This window comes from Equus caballus, chromosome 1, assembly GCF_041296265.1.
Source record: "Equus caballus isolate H_3958 breed thoroughbred chromosome 1, TB-T2T, whole genome shotgun sequence".
NCBI classification, from domain to species: Eukaryota; Metazoa; Chordata; class Mammalia; order Perissodactyla; family Equidae; genus Equus; species Equus caballus.
Window position 1 is genome coordinate 31,955,227 of NC_091684.1, and position 10,943 is coordinate 31,966,169.

At 47.9% G+C, this 10,943-nt stretch overlaps 1 protein-coding gene across 2 annotated transcripts in view; it reads right to left on the bottom strand.

The window, feature by feature from the left end:
* Nucleotides 1–10,943, bottom strand: part of R3HCC1L (R3H domain and coiled-coil containing 1 like) — a 204,127-nt gene that overhangs the window by 73,249 nt on the left and 119,935 nt on the right. The gene's annotated exons all lie outside the window — the stretch shown is intronic.

Genomic DNA, 10,943 nt, shown 5'->3' on the forward strand with positions numbered 1-10,943 from the left:
GCACAACATTTTCAAGAAAGGAAAGAAATGTCAAGCTACAATTCTAAATCTAGCAAGAACAACAACAACAAAATCCTTCAGGAAAGGAGGGGTAATCAAGGCACTCTCAGATGAAAGAAAGCTAAGAGAATTTGTTGTCAAGAGATCTATCCTAAAAGAATGGCTAGCAGAAGTTTTCTAACCAGAAGGAAAACGATAAAAAGAAGCCACTTTGGAACGCCAGGAAGAAAGAAAGAAAAATGAAAAAATGGGTAAAATACCTATTTTTCTCTGTTCATGAGTTTTCTAAATTACGTTTGACAGTTGAAGCAAAAATTATAACACTGTATGATGTGGTTATGAATTTATGTAAAAGAAATATACAAGACAACTATATTGTTAATTGGGCAGGATAAAGAGGCATAGAGGAAGATAAGGTTTTTACAGTTCACTTTAACTGAAAAAATGGTAATACCAGTAGACTGTGAAAAATTAGGTATATATAATGCAATAGTGAAAGAAACCACTAAGAAAAGCTACACAAAGAGATACACTCAAAAACACTATAGATTAGGGACCAGCCCAGTGACACAGTGGTTAAGTTCATACGTTCTGCTTCTCAGGCAGCCCAAGGTTCGCTGGTTCAGATCCCAGGTGCAGACATGGCACTGCTTGGCAAACGCCATGCTGTGGTAGGCATCCCACATATAAAAATAGAGGAAGATGAGCATGGACGTTAGCTCAGGGCCAGTCTTCCTCAGCACAAAGAGGAAGATTGGCAGTAGTTAGCTCAGGGCTGATCTTCCTCAAAAAAAAAAAAAAAACACTATAGATTAATCAAAATGGAATTCTAAAAAGTGTTCAAGTAGCCCACAAGAAGGCAGGAAAAAGAAAAGGGAGAAACAAAAAACAGAACAAACAAAAATAAAATGACAGACTTAAGCAATGATACATCAATAATTGCATTAAATGTAAATGGTCTAAATACACCAGTTAAAAAGCAGAGATTGGCAGAGTGGATTAAAAAAATGATCCAACTATGTTCTCTCTACAAGAAGCTCACTTCAAATATAATAATATAGGCAGCTTGGAAGTAAAGGATAGGAAAAGTAATTTCATTCAAAAATTAATCAAACGAAAGCAGGAGTGGCTATATTAATATCGGGTAAAGTAATATCAAGTAAACTTCAGAGAAAAGATAATGACCAGAAACAGAGAGGGGCATTACATTATAATAAAAGAGTCAGTCCAAAAAAAAGACATAGCGATCCTAAATATGCATTCACAAACAATGGAGCTGCAAATATGTGAAGTAAAACTGACAGAACTGAAAGAAAAACAGACAAATCTACAATTACAGTTGGAGACTTCAACTTTCCTCTTTCTGATAAAACAACAAGACAGAAAATCAGCAGAATGTGGAAGAATTCAAAACACCATCAGCCAACAGGATCTAATTGACATTTATAGAACACTCTACCCAATAACAGCAGAACACACATTCTTTTTCAAGTGTTTCTAGAACATATATCAAGATAGACCATATCCAGGGCCACAAAACAGACCTCAACAAATTTGAAAGAATTTAAATCATACAGAGTGTTATCTGATCAAGTAAAATCAAATAGAAATCAATAACAGAAATACAACTGGAAAATCTCGAAACACTTGGAAATTAATATACTGCTAAAAAATTCATGGGTCATAGCAAAAGTCTCAAGAGAAACAAAAAATACATTGAACTAAATGAAAATGAAAATACAACCTATCAAAACTTATGGGACAGAGATAAATTAATGCTAAGAGGAAAATATAGCATTAAATGCTTCATTAGAAAAGAGGAAAAGTCTCAAAGTGATCATCTAATTTCCCACCTCAAGAACCTAAGCAAAGAATGAAACAAACCCAAATAAGATCAAGAAAATAATAAAGACAGAAGCAGAAATTGAAAACAGAAAAAATGACAGAGAAAAGTCAATGAAACAAAAAGCTGGTTTTTGGAAAAGATCAACAAAATTGACAATCCTCCAGCAAGAAAAAGACAAAAAGGAGAAAGTAGACACAAATTACTAATATCAGGAATGAAGCAGGGAATGTAATGACAAACACTGCAGACATCAAAAGGATAAGAAGAGAATACTATGGACAACTCTACACATATAAATTTGACAACGTAGATGAAATGGTAAATGCTATGTGCCATCAGGTAAACATACAGGTAACGTCGTACTTAATGCAGGAAGACTAAATGCTTTGCCCTTGAGACTGGAAACAAGGCAAGAATGTCCCCCCTTATCCTTCCTCCTCAACTCCATACTGGAGACCCCACAAATGCAATAAGGCAAGAAAAAGAAATGGAAGGCGTACAGATTGGAAAGGTTGAAATAAAACTGTCTCTATTCATAGATGACATGCTTTTCTATGTAGAAAATTTCAAGGAATCTATAAATGACTGGAAGTGAGTTTAGTAATTTCACAGACTACAATGCCAATATGTAAAAATTGATTGGACTTTTATATACTAGTAAGGATCAATTAGAAATTTAAAAATTTTCAGTACCACTTACAATATTACCAAAATATGGAATACTTAGGCATAAATCTAACATAAGTGTGTCATGTGTCGGATCTTTATGCTGAAAACTAGAAATCACTGATTAAAGAAATCAAAGAAAAAATAAACAAGAACTATATTGTGTTTCTGGGTGGGAAGGAAGGCCCAATGTTCTTAAAATATGACTTCTCCTCAAACTCATCTATAAATCCAGTGCAATCCCAATCGAAATTCTGGTGGGCTTTTTTGTAGATATTAACAAGCTGATTCTAAAATGTATACAGAAAGGCAAAGGGACTAAAATAACCGAAACAATTTTGAAGAAGAACAAAGTTGGAGGACTCATTGTCTGATGTCAGACTAACTATAAAGCTACAATAGTCAACAGGGGGGAACTGGTGAAAAGGTGGGCCGTAGGCCAGTGACACAGGACAGAGTGCAGGTGACACAGCACAGCACCGTGGGGCACAGGCATTTTCCTCACTTCTGAGGGAAGGCAGCACCATTCTATGCCTTGAAGGGTGGCAGCTTTAGACGCATCAAGAGCTAGCCCCTCTGGCTTTGACCTCAGCATTTTTTGCAGTAGGCACTAACCACAAATACTTGAAAAGTTTTTCAGGAAACTTCTCAGGTAAAGGACATCAACAGTGGGGAAAAGGAGGGTGCCAATGTGCATGGAAGATGATGGAAGATGGTGCAATCTAACCGTTGCTTGTAGCCTGGTTTATGAGCACGTGTTGACTACCCCCTGAAAACTCCTAGATGTAAATCGAGTGAGAATTTGATTGGGGGGTGATGGTGCTGGAAGTGCGACCTACAGAAAAGAGACTAGAACCTAGAAAATAGGGCCTTTACCACGAGTGTGACCCCAGCAGTACCCTGGAGCCTGGGAAACAGGGGTTATTTTTACTTTTTTAGATTTCCCAAAATGGCTACATAAATAATAGGTGCTCAACAAACATGTGTTAAATAAATAAGAGGATGATCTCATCTATACAAACAGATTTCACTGGCTGATGTAATTCACACAATGATATAAATATAATTCATGACTTACAAGACTTACATTGAGGGCAGGAACTGGTTTTTTACATCTTTGTGTCCCCACCATGACTAGCAAAGTATTCTCTGTACAAATATGATGGATCCATGCCCGATGTTTAGTACAGGATAAGGCCCCAACCTGAATGAGACACATTCACCTGTTAGGTCTGGTCTGAAAATCCTCACCAAAGGCATAGGCATTACACCAAGTTCCTGTCACACCACCTCACCACGGTGACAGCAATTCAAAGGGTGCTGATGGGCAGAAGCTTATGCTCATTAATTGGTAATGAGGAGAGGAAATTATTTCCCCTAACAAGTTAAGTTTCTGCCGATATCTTGGTGGAATTCCTTCTCTCCTACTTTGTTTACTCACGCTCAATGCTAAAAGGAGATGTCGTTTATCTACACTTTTTTCTGGATAGTTCAGTCAACACTTTAGAGGTCAAGCCGTCCTAAGAAAAGCGGTTTTCAGTTAATGGCTAGGAAATGAAGCTTTTCTTGTCCTTTCTGGGCAGTTTCCTTTGTGAATAAATCAACAACCTTGAGGCTATTTAACTCTTCTCTGGCCACTGATATACCGAGAATGGTCCAGGACTAAGAATTATTCCTGCCACTTGGGATCTACTGGGAATTACGCAAGCCAGGACCAGCTCCCAGGGGAGGAGGCGGCCTGTGGAACAGGTTCCGGGTCCCCTCTGCCTGCCCAGAGCTGGTGGGCGTCAATGACACTGTTGGCCAACTGATCTTCCGGAAGATTTTAGACTTTAGTCTGATGTTCCCATGGCATAGATTTTTGCAGTATTGAATAGATGGTGAAATTCCTGTCATGCAGGAAGATTCTGCCAGAATCCAGATGTTGGCCTGAACTCCCATTCCTGGCCCAGCACAAGTGGCCCCCTGAAGACAGTAACAAGGAACCCCTCCACCCCACCCCAGTGATGGACTCTTTGGGGACTCTGTGAAGGACAGAATATATGGCCCTCCCACCCCAACATGAAGGGAATGAAAACCCATTTGGGAGTAACTGGGATGTAGAAGACGGCGGTCCCCAAAGACCCAGCCCATCATGAGTGGAGGAGGCTTCTCCCAACGCAAGAGGGCCCCGGAGAGGGCTGCACTCCAGGGCTCTAGACTCCGTCAGTGCAAACATTTTCCAAGGGTGTGGTCTAGAGAGGTGGTTCTTGATGTTAGCAGGCTTTAGAATTATCTGGAGGACTTGTCGAAACACAGATGCTGGGCCCCATCCCGGAGTTTCTGATGGAGCAGGTCTGGGGTGGGGCCTGATAATTGGCATTTGTAATGGCTCCCCAGGTGATGCTGATGCTGCTGGTCTGCAACCACACTCAGAGAACTGCTGAGCTACCGTGTGAGACCGCCAGGCCCGCCTCTCGCTCTGTCTGGTGTTGTCTGAACAGGCCCGTCAGATTACCCTTGCTTTCTAGTCGGGCTTCTCTCTCCCCCTGGCACCCCCACCCTCACTCCTGGTTTGGCCTTCGATGCCGATGGCTCCCCATCCCGCCTCCAGCTCTCTGGCCCTAGTCTTGACTCAGCTCCTGCTTCATCCATGGATCTCCCTTGACCTCCAACCTGGCAGGTCCCCACCCTCCCCGCTGGATGGCCTGGTCAAGGGAATTCTCCACCCAGACAGCTCCTTGCTGCCCTCTCCTGGTTGCTGGAAGCTGAACACTGGCTGGCTACATGAAAATCACCCCTTCGGAGTCTGTCAGGCTCCGCCTTGAAGGATCTTACATTCCAGCTGGGGAGATAAAACCAATTCCTCACAAAGAACCTTTAAAATGTTTGCAAAGCTCTGGATCAACCAACTCAGATGCGAAAGAATACAAAGCTGTATTTAGGGCATATGCACCTCTCTATAATCAACAGCTCTGCTCCTGAACACCTGTTTCCCTGACTGCCTCAATTTATCCCAGAGGGAATTCACAAGCGGTTGATCCGGGGCTAGGAGTGGCCCCTAACACTTCAGCCTTGAGTTTGGCTCTTCCCTCACATAGCTGACAATCTTCCTAAAGGGGCTGAGAAGAGGCAAGACTCCAGGCTAGAGGGGATGTTGTGCAGGCTGCAAGGTTCCCAGGTTAGCCCACTAAAGCCCACTGATCTCATCTGGGGAGAAGCAATGTAGTCACTATCTTAGTCGTTTTAAAAGATCCAGGAAAGCAGTGTGGAATAAGAAATGTTTTTTAATTTAACTTGTCTAGCGTTGCTTGAGGAAAAAGGGGTTCAATTACAGGCAGGTGAGAAGGTCAGTGCAGACCTGTGTCAGATTCCGAGGGGACCTTGGGGGCTTTGGGGCTGTGGCACTGCGTCTTCATTCCATCTCATTTCCCCCAGAACTTATGACTTTAATTTACCAGAATAGAAGCGTGTGCAGACACTGTGCCTGCTCAGCTGCTGAGACAGGGAAATGTGGGGTTTGCAGGCGGAATTGGGGGGAGGGAGTAGAGGAGGGGGAGACGGTCTCAAGGGAACTGGAGAAGATTGGGGAGAATTTAGACAAGGCTGTGTGGCTGGGAGGGGGAGGTAAGGACAGAAAAGGTGAAGGGAGAGCAGCGGGGGAGGGGTGGTTAGAGGGAGAGGAAGGGAATGATGATGATGGCTGAGACTGTTGACCCTGATGACCTTCCTCATGTGACGACTTACATGTGAGAAATGGGTTAATGAAGTGAGAGCCTGGATCTTGTTGGGGGGCCCTGAAAAAAGGCTGTGGGGCAGAAAGGAGCGTTAAAACATTGGTATCAAGTCAAACTGAACCCCCAAACATCTGTGGGAATTCAGGGCCTTTGTGCTAGGGATCCCAGGGCGGGGACAGAAATGGGGGTGTCTGAGTTGGGCTCTCTGCCTTGCCAGCTATAGGTTCTTAGGATCCTCCCTGTCCTCCCCCCAAAACACCCCACTTCCCAGACCCTGCTCCCCCCTCCCAAGGGTATGAATCTATGAAGAGGTAAATACGGTCTTCCCTCGGTATGGGGGGGATTGGTCCCGGGCCCACTGCAGATACCAAAATCCACGCTCAAGTCCCCTATATGCAAGGGCGTAGTATTTGCATATATCCTGCACACGTCCTCCCGTGTAGATTAATCATCTCCAGTTCCCTATAATACCTAATACAGTGTAAATGCTATGTATACAGTTGTTGTATTGTATTGCTTATGGAAAAGTGACAAGGAACAAAGTCTGTACATGTTCAGCACAGACGCAATCATCGCAGGCCTTTGAATCTGCGAATGCGGAACCGTCGGTACGGCAGGCCCACTGTACCGGCTCAAGACGGCACTAGGCAAGATTAAGGTTCCTACCGCCCAGCTCTAAGCAAACCCACCCCTCATAGAGTGGGGGCACGAAGTCCACAGGGCCAAGAGGATGTGCCCCCCGCCCCCCGAGCCCCAATCCCATTTCCAGACCCCTGCTCCAGGAATTCCTTGCCGGGGAGGCAGGAGCCTGCTTCCAGCCCTTCCTCCTGAGAGCAGGCTGTGCCTCCAGCCTGTGCACCCAGGCTCGGGAGCCAAAGGGCGGCTGTTGCGGAGATCTGCACAGAGCCCGGAGCGTGCGTGCTCCTCTCACAGCAGAAGGCACCTCGCTGTGTGGGATGTTGGGGGGGGAGGCGGGGGCACAGTGGGGCTCAGGGCCAGGGGTAGACACTCCCTGTAACATGTTCACACAGAACCCCAAGGAGTGGAAAGTTCCAGATTCAAACCTGGCCTTCCAGCTCTTTCTGAAGGTGTCTTTGTCAAGGCAGGAGGACAGACCACATGTTATCTAACAACGAGTTCGTTTGATCTTTAACTCTTAGACACTTACACGGACAGCATGAGACCCCCTCTGACTCATGCCCAGGCCCTGCGAATACTGGGGGGGACCTGTCCAACTCCAAACGTTATTGAGTAATGGAGAGTCTTCTGAAGGTTTCAGAGGAACAGGGGGAAGGTGACAGTGCACATCACAAAGCAAAACTTCCTAAAATTTCTAGTAACGGGCTCTGTTCTTCCCCCAGATTTCCTCTCCCTACTGCAGCCAGCTCATCTCTCCTCTCCCCCCAGGAACCATCTCCCGGGCTAGCCTCTCCAGCCCTGCTACATGCACTGACTCACTCCGCCACCCCCAAGACTTCTCAGAATCCCCTCAGCTCCTGTGCCCCCTCTGAACGAAAGTCCTGCGCCTGGTTAAACAGCTCTCAGCAAACGAAAAGCCTGTCCCATCCTATGTCGGAATGGTCCCTTCCTCACCACCCCCCCCCCGCCCCCCACAATTTGTCCTGCTTTCTGTTATCACAGTCTCCTCTCCATCACTGCTGTGTCTTTGAGTCATCTCTCCCACTGGGTGGTGAGCAATCAAAGGGCAGAGACTGTCCCGTTCAGCTCCGTGACTCTTTGAAAGTATTCACACCAGCTTCATGGACGCATTCGAAGAGGAGTTGGAATCTGTTAGGCCTGAAGGATAGGTAGAACATGGAAAATGAAGTCAGAAGAGGAAAAGGGTAGAGGAACAGGAAGAGCAACAGTGGATTCTCCATATTCTGTGGGTAACAGTGAGCCATTGAAGATTCTTGAGCTCGGGCATGACAACACGTCGGGAAGATCAGTCTGCACAGGATTTACTGAAGTCGGGACAGCCAAGATGCAGGGACGAGAGGAGAGCAGTTTGGCCCTTGGATGTCAGAGGGGCAGAGGTGCAAAGGCAGGACAAATGGATGCAGGATCTCGGGCTCAGCAAAATGACTTGCCCAAGGCCACATAGCTCAGAAAGCCAGAACTAGAACTCAGGTCCCCCGATTCCCAGCTGTACAATTTCCTCCATATTGAGTTTCAAAGGAGGTGGGGCGGGACTGTCTTGAAGGCCACTGAGAAGGAAGGTTTGCCCCACAGGCATGGTACTGAGTTCTCTAGCCAGGTTCTCCCCGGGTGCTGCTGGCCATGTGCTAGGTCACAGCTCTCTGCAGGAGACTCTGGCCTTCCCCCTTGGGAGGAATGCAGGCCCTGACCTTGCAGGGTTGAGAAACACCCCTTGTGGAAGAAGTTTGTGTTCGCTACTGTTCAGCTTCTCAGCTCACCCTGGGAGAGGCGGGCAGATGGTGATGCTTATACCCTGGGCCTTGAGGACTGGGTGAGGGGAGAAGGGAGATGGGATAGCTCCTGACAGCTCTACAGTGCTCCATGGCTCCAAAGCTTTAGTCAGACCAGCCCACTTTCCCACCTCTCTATATGGTGAGTCATATCCATCTTTCAAGACACTTCTTCCAGGAAGCCTTCAATCCTCAGACTTCCCTCCTCTATACCCACAGCCCTGTGCTTCCACTCCCATTTACCACTTGCCACCCTCTGCAGATTATAGCTGTGTGACTTTGGCCAAGTCACTTAATCTCTCTGTGCCCCAGTTTCATCATCTGTAAAAGGAGGGTGATGAAAGTATTGTCCATAGGAATTTTAAGAGGATTAAATGAGGTGCTAGAGAGAGCAACTGCTCCGCACCTGCATGATGATGACAATGATGCTTCATCTGTTGGTTGACTGGGGGTCTGTCTCCCCCACCACTCTTCAGATTCCTTGAGGACGGGGACCACATCTGGCTTGTTTGCGTCTCCCCGGCTCTGGCCCAAGGACCAGCTCAAAGCAGGCCCATTTATTCAGCTCTCCAGCACTTACTGAGCACTTGCCATGTGCCAAGCCCTGCGATAGAATCTGGGTTTAGAGGTAAAGAAGAAGTTCAGGGGCCCCCAGAGTCCAGGTGGACACAGACCTGTATATCAAGAGTGTAGCAGAGGGTCTGGGGGTGGCCGAGGCTGTGAGCACAGTCATGCACGAAGAAGAAAGCAGGCAGTCTCCATCAAGTCAAAGCTCACTGAGATGAGCTGAACTGTCCCATGTGAGCCCCACAGCAATAGCATTTAAGGATGAGGAGACAGCCACTCAGCTGAGAAAATCCCACTGCTAGTAAGTCATGGGGGGGTCTGGGCCTGCTAAGGAGCCTCTCACTTCTCAAGGAGGGAGCTCACAGTGACCCCGGGGGAGATCCCTCCTTCCACTGCTCCCCAGCCTCAGCCTCTGCCCGGAGTCTTACAGCTTAAAGGACTTCCGGGCAATGTCGATTCACTCTCTGGGCGCTAGCCCAGGCCAGCCCCCAGGCTCCAGGGTATTTTTAGTTCTGGGCGGCCAGGCCCCGGTGGGTGATTGGCAGCAGGTGGAGCCTACGTTTTCCGAGCCCTCCGTGTTGTTCCTGGCTCCGCATGAGAGGTGGCTGGGCATGGGGAGGGGGCCGAGGCATACCTGGCACCCCGGCCCACAGCTGCCTCATTGTCCCTGGGGGAGGAGCTGGGCTGCTGCTGCTGCCACTGACCCAAGGCTGGGAGCATTCTTTCCTGTTGATTCATCAGGGGGAATGCTTTGGGCCCAGCTGGGGCGTGGCAGGGGCACTGGGGGGACATCTGGGACATGGGAGGCCAGTGGGACAGTAGTCCTCCAGCAGCCGGGTCAGTGTGACCATCACCCAGGGGTCAGAAAGGTCCACCTTGCCATCCTAGCTCTTATCACATCCTGCCTCGTGGCAGCATCTGTTTACACGTCTGCCTCCCCCAGCAGACTGGGAAGGCCCCCCTCCCAGCCACCCCCTGCAGTGTCTAGCACTCCAGCACCCTGTCTAGCATGTAGGAGAAAATCAATAACGGTTTGTGAATGAATGAGCCTTTGGAAGACACTCGGGCAAGGTGGGAGGAAGAGGGGGAACGAGGCTGTACTGATCTGGGCCTAGGGAGGAAGCTGGCAGGCTGGAACTCTGCCCATTTTACAGACAGGAGCACTGAGGCACTGGGAGGGACCAGGACTGCGGGAAAGAATCTGGAGGAAAGGGGCTGGGATTCAGGCACCTGGGTGCCCAACTTAGCTGATGGGGTTCCAGTCTTTCAGCCTTTTCTACTTTGTTTTATTCCACAGTCTCCCCCACTCCACCCTCCACACGCCCCCTCCCCCCATGAGCCTGTGAAGGGCCAGGACTGCCTCATTCACTCCGTAAGGGGTTGCGGCAGAGGATCGAAGTTCTCCATTTACTGGTTATTACCTGGGGAGGCAAGTCGTGTCTCCTGAGTCTCAGTGTTTCCAACTGTACAATGGGCAGAACAGAGGCCTCTCACCCACATAGTACTCAGCGAACTTGGAGGGACCAGGGCAATGGAGAGGACCCCTGTTGCCCTAAAGAGAAGACACCTGCACCACACCAACCCGACCTCAATTGAACCGAGCCCCCCTCCGCCCCTTGCTCGCTCCCGGAAGGGTCTGCGCTGTGCTAGGTAACCCAGCCCGTAGGATTGGGGCCCCCGGGCAGGGAGGCACTTCCCGTGAAGGGCGCTGCGCTGTAG